Raw genomic sequence first — 6000 nt, forward strand, 5'->3', positions numbered from 1 at the left:
TTTCTTTAAAATTGCTCCCATGCTTCAGCCCATTGTTGTAGACACTGTCAGTCCAGTTCCTTGAAGGCCTTCTTCTTTCCATACCCCTTCACTTCACTCCAAGTTAGTTTGTCCTTTGAGCAATCCCAGGTACTTTCAACTGTCTCCTTCAGGACCACAGTTCAAATGGATAGATTTTTTTGGTCTTACTTTTTCAACGCCAAACTTTTAAAACTCACATGCAAATAATTTTTCAGGCACTAAGTTAAAATTTCGCTTTTGGGCACTGAAAGTTGTCAGTTCTCAGCAGAACTCTAGGTCTCTTGGCAAAGCAGAGCTGTGGTCTAAAGATGCTTTTGCTCTGTGTTCTCCTATGCCAAGTGACAGTTCCCTAAGGTGGGAGATTCAGATATCTGACCTGGGTCTACAGGGATGGTTGTAACTGCAAGTGATTGACAGAGACCAATTATCTTTATTTACAGGAGTGCAGCCTCAGCAGTCGAGAACAAGACTGGTGAAGCCCTCCCAGAAGCAGTCCCTCACCTGCACTGTCTCAGTTTTCTCCATCACCAGAATTTCCTGCTGGAACTGGATCTGCCAGACCTCAAAAAAGGGACTGCAGTGGATGTGAGCGATATGCTATGGAGTAGTACAAGTTATAACCCATCCTTCCAAAGCCAGAGACACACTAGGAATCAGTTCTTCCTGCAGTTGAACTCCATAAACACTCAGGACACGGCCATGGATTACTGAGCAAGGAGCACAGTGAGGGGATGTCAGTGTGAGCTCAGACACAAACCTCCCCTGCAGGGGAGACATGGACAGCAGGGGGCACACAGGACCCACTGAGCACAGACGTGTTAGAATGAGCACTTCCTCTCTTAGCTCTCAGCATCCCCCGGACAGTTTTTCTCTAAATTTCTCCTCACTGCAGGCTTAATAGGAGAAACTAGCATTCTCTGTTTGTAGTCCAAATATTAAAAGTGACCCCGACCCTTCATTGGCATCCCATATGATCAATTTTCCTTCTTGGCATACAGATTATCATGGTTATTATCATTTATCTGTTCGTCAAAACTTGTTGAAGGGTCAGGTGTCTGACTGCTTTGCTCCCTCTGCAATGTGAGTAGTGACTGGCTGATTTTCTATGTCTGAGATAATTACTGTGGGGACACCTGGGGCTGAACTTGTGACATGTCATTAGTGATGCTTGCTACTCATTGTCTCGGTTTATGCAGACACAAGTGTTCCAGGCAGAGAGAGATCTCTAACATAGGAAACAGGGGAACTGGAATGACCCGTCTGGTTGGAGGTGTCATTTTTGAGATTACTCTTTGGAGCATAATGAAGCAAACATTCAATGGAAGGAAACTTTAATTTTAAAAATAGCAAATTTGCCACAAGAGGAAGAAATTGCAGACTAACATCTCAGAATGCTCTTTAGAATTGAGAATAGTGGGACTTCCCACATATTTTGAACCTGCGATCAGAGAATCCAGTTCCTAGAGAAGGACATCCTACTTGACAGAGTGTCAGCAAAATAGGGGAAAATGCTTAATTAGATATACAGAGAGTGGCTACAAAATTGTTCTCTAGGAATAAGTGGGGACAGTCCAAGATGTGGCAGTTTATGTTTTTTTTCTGATGTACATAGAACCATGATGATCAAAGCTGACACCAAAGCACCCAACAACATCTCTGATGAAGTGTGGTGCAGAATGTTTAGATTAATGCTGTTTAGTCAAGTAATTACCTAAATTAAGAATATATTATAGTTTTTTACATTCGCAAAGTGTTAAATTGTTTAATGTTTAACATTCAGTATACATACCACTCCTTATTCAGTTTACCTGTATGGCTATTAATCAGGAAAACTATGTGCAATAAATACATAATAAATGTGATATACAAATGAATACAATTGGGGACTCCACTATCATCCACAGTTTCCTGCAAAACAGAATCTCACCATTTAGACAAATGCAGTCCCTCCTCCTCTTACTTTCCAGGCATCTTTGGGAAATGATTCACTAGACCTTACTCTCAGGTAACTCTGGGTGAGTGTGAATCACCTGTTATATGGTGAGCAGAATAGAGTGTAATCCTTCACAGAGGGACTCCACATAGACCAATGGAGTAAATTTTAAAGTAAAAATTATATGCTTATACAACTGAGGTAAACTTATTTTATATAAGAGTATTAATCCCTAATAAAATGTAAAAAAAGAAAAGAGGAGAAAAAATGATTAGGGCAAAGACTGTACAGATGTGCTTTATACAATTGATGTATGTATATGTATGAACTGTGATAAGAATTGTATGAGCCCCTAATAAATTGTTAAAATTAATTAAAAAAAGAGTATTAAATCCTCTTAAGTGAAGTAACCATTAAATAAATGATTCTGTAAGAATTAGATTTCCAAGGCGGCGGAACTACGCGGGCCGGAGGGAAGCTGAGCCGCAGCGCACCGGCCGAGCTATGTCGGAAACGGGTGACGAGCAGCCAATGGAGACGACCGGCGCCACGGAAAACGGGCACGAGGCCGCCCCAGAGGGCGAGTCGCCGGCCGGGTCCGGCACCGCGACCGCGACCACGACGGCGACCGCGACTGTAGCCACCACGGCGACCGCCGCCACCCCGGCCGGCAATCAGAATGGCGCCGAGGGAGACCAGATCAACGCCAGCAAGAACGAGGAGGACGCGGGAAAAATGTTTGTTGGTGGCTTGAGCTGGGATACCAGCAAAAAGGATCTGAAAGACTATTTTACCAAATTTGGAGAGGTCGTTGACTGTTCAATAAAAATGGATCCTAACACTGGACGGTCAAGAGGGTTTGGGTTCATCCTCTTCAAAGATGCAACCAGCGTGGAGAAGGTACTAGACCAGAAGGAGCACCGGCTGGATGGTCGGGTTATTGACCCTAAAAAGGCCATGGCCATGAAAAAGGATCCGGTGAAGAAAATCTTCGTTGGGGGTCTGAATCCTGAGGCCACTGAGGAGAAGATTAGGGAGTACTTTGGCGAATTTGGAGAGATTGGGGCCATTGAGCTTCCCATGGATCCAAAGTCTAACAAAAGACGAGGCTTTGTTTTTATCACCTATAAAGAAGAGGAACCTGTGAAGAAGGTTCTGGAGAAAAAGTTTCACACTGTCAGTGGAAGCAAGTGTGAAATCCAGGTGGCCCAGCCCAAAGAGGTCTACCAGCAGCAGCAGTACGGCCCTGGGGGCCGTGGAAACCGCAACCGAGGGAACCGAGGCAGTGGTGGTGGTGGTGGAAGTGGAGGTCAGAGTCAGAGTTGGAATCAGGGCTACGGCAACTACTGGAACCAGGGCTACGGCTACCAGCAGGGCTACGGGCCCGGCTATGGCGGCTACGACTACTCGCCCTATGGCTATTACGGCTACGGCTACGACTACAGTCAGGGTAGTACAAATTACGGGAAGAGCCAGCGACGTGGTGGCCACCAGAATAACTACAAGCCATACTGAGGCCGTGGCAGGCACGACAGCTGACCGCGCCACTCTGTTTGGATATCAGTGAACACAATTATGTACCAAATTTAACTTGGCAAACTTTCTATGGCCTGTCCCATGTGCATCTTATTTAAAATTTTCCCCCTGGAAATCACTCTCCTGTTTACTATTTCCAGAGCTAGTTGTGTTCGCAGCGTGTGGTGTATCAGAGGCCGAGCAGCATCGTGGGCCTAATTTAACACCAGGTTCCCCCAAACCCGAGGGGTGGGTGTGCGCCCTGCTGCTGCTCTGTATCCGGGGCCTGCAGGCCCTGGTGGGTAAAGAGTAAACTTGTATCTTAGGAAACCAGTGTCACCTTTTTTCACCTTTTAATTTTATATTATTTGTGTCATACATTTCCTGTTAACGGAAGTGTTAATTTTACTGTACTTTTTGGTACCTTTTTGGGAATCTAATGTATTGTAAGGTATTTTACACGTGTCCTGATTTTGCCACGACCTGGATATTGAAGCTATCCAAGCTTTTGAAATAAAAATTTAAACCCCCCCCTAAAAAAAGAACTAGATTTCCACGTGCAGAAGAATGAATCCGTGTATCAGATCATGTCCCCCACCCGCCACACACAGGCATACAACTAAAAATATCCAAAGATCTAAGCATGAACAATAAAGTCATTTTTAAGTAAGTATAGGAGTGTGATTTAAAATTTTTATTTAATGAGAAATAACCATATGACAGCAGAAGCAAGAAGCATAAACGACAAAGTAGGTTAAAGTCTGTCTTATCACAAAACTGGCTTGTGACCCAAGACCAGAGGCACAAGTGTGGGTAAAAATACTAATAATTATGGCTAACGGGGGCTGTATAAACTATCTGTGGGGTCAGTTAAATTAAAGACATAAAAGTTAACTCAGAAGCTTATGATGAGTAAATTTTGTTATCAAATTGTTAATCTTCAAAGACTTTTTTTAAACTAAGGAAATAGAACATGGAACACATTATGAACTCTGAACACAATGGAAACCTGCAATGATGGGCACATGTGTGGATAGAAGAACTGAGGAACTGTTCCCCATTGGGACATTGTGCTCACCTATTCTTTTAGGTATGAAGAGTTGTCCTCTGATAGTTTCATAGGAAAATCTTACAAATTTCACACTATAGCATTGAAGTAGCCTACCTCAAATTCTTTGTTTTTTCCCCCTAAGAGCTCAAAGAACATGGTCAAAGAGCATGAGGTGAGTCTCTGGGGGATACACAGCTGAAATTTTAAGAATTCCATTTGTAGTTTTACACCTATAAAGTTAAGATGGTAATGGTGCCTCTACCCACATTTGTGTATTTATTCAAAAATGCAATAAAGTGCTGTGTTCTCTCCATTTAGTATAGTAAAATTATACATACCTTACTTTACCCAGAATGCAGTGTCCTTCCAAAAGCACATCCAAAAAGCATCAGTGCCATTGAGTCATTTCCTCTCAAAGACACAAGGGGCCAGAGTAGCACTTCCCCTGTAGGAGTGTTAAGTTGCAAATCTCAGTGGGAGTGGAAAGCCTCATCTTCCTCCCAATGAACCACTGGTGGTTCAAACTGCTGACTTTGTAATTAGCAGCCCCACTCATCATAAACAACACGCCTGAGACTCCCTATGATACTTAGCACATTCTTATCTGCTCTTGTGATGACCTTCTCAGCAGTCATGCACTTCACTTACTGGTGTCAACCCTTCCTTCTACTGATAAAACAACCCAGCCCTGGGAGAAGTGCCTCAACTCTGGAATTCCCAGGTGTCCAAATTCAATTATCAGGACTGAACACAAGTCACCTTTGAGTGCTGATCCGGGTTTTCCTTGTTACTATGTTAAAAAGTGATTTTACAGAGAAAAAGCAAGCGTGAATGTGCATGGTGGAGAGACACAGTGGATGTGTGTGAGGGTTTTGCTGACTGGAATGTCCCTATGTTTGCAGGTGTCCAGTGTGAGATGCACCTGGTGAAGGCTGCGAGAAGCTGGAGGCAAACTCTTGGGGGGAAAAACTGTCTACTTCTTGGACTAGTGGGGCAGGATCATCACTTCCTTCAGCTGAGGCAGGGCCCCATGGAAGGGTGCTGACAGCTCAAGGAGCGGATGCAACAAGTGTCGTGTCCTTCACCTAAGGGACAGTTGACAGTTCCCCCCTTGTTCCCTATAACATCGCTGAAGCAGGATGACCTGCAAATCAGCTATGCTCCTTCTTCCCAGCTTCCGACTCCCCTCGACTAGCCATGAAATTCCTTATGCCTTGCCCGTATAAATTAATGCGCTGCAGTTGCTGGGAAGCCTCCTTCCTCATCAGGGAACAGGCTCCACCTGCCTCAGCTTCTTGTATCAGGTCTCCTGTCTTTCTTCCATCCCCCACCATCCTCCTTCCTGTGCTCCTGGTCGCTGCAACCCTTGTGGATTTCCAAATGTAAACTTTGAGCAACAGGTTGGCCCCAATTTGACCCAACATGTTGTTGGCAGTAGCCTGGTTTCTATCTAATAAAGTCACTATTACTTACAGATCCT

The 6000-nt window shown here is 44.2% G+C and overlaps 1 pseudogene; it reads left to right on the forward strand.

The window, feature by feature from the left end:
- Positions 1–2458: 2458 nt before the first annotated feature.
- LOC142427851 (heterogeneous nuclear ribonucleoprotein A/B pseudogene) lies at positions 2459–3660 on the forward strand (annotated as a pseudogene).
- The last annotated feature ends 2340 nt before the right edge of the window (positions 3661–6000 follow it).

The sequence above is a fragment of the Tenrec ecaudatus genome, chromosome 15 (assembly GCF_050624435.1).
Source record: "Tenrec ecaudatus isolate mTenEca1 chromosome 15, mTenEca1.hap1, whole genome shotgun sequence".
In the NCBI taxonomy this organism is placed as follows: Eukaryota; Metazoa; Chordata; class Mammalia; order Afrosoricida; family Tenrecidae; genus Tenrec; species Tenrec ecaudatus.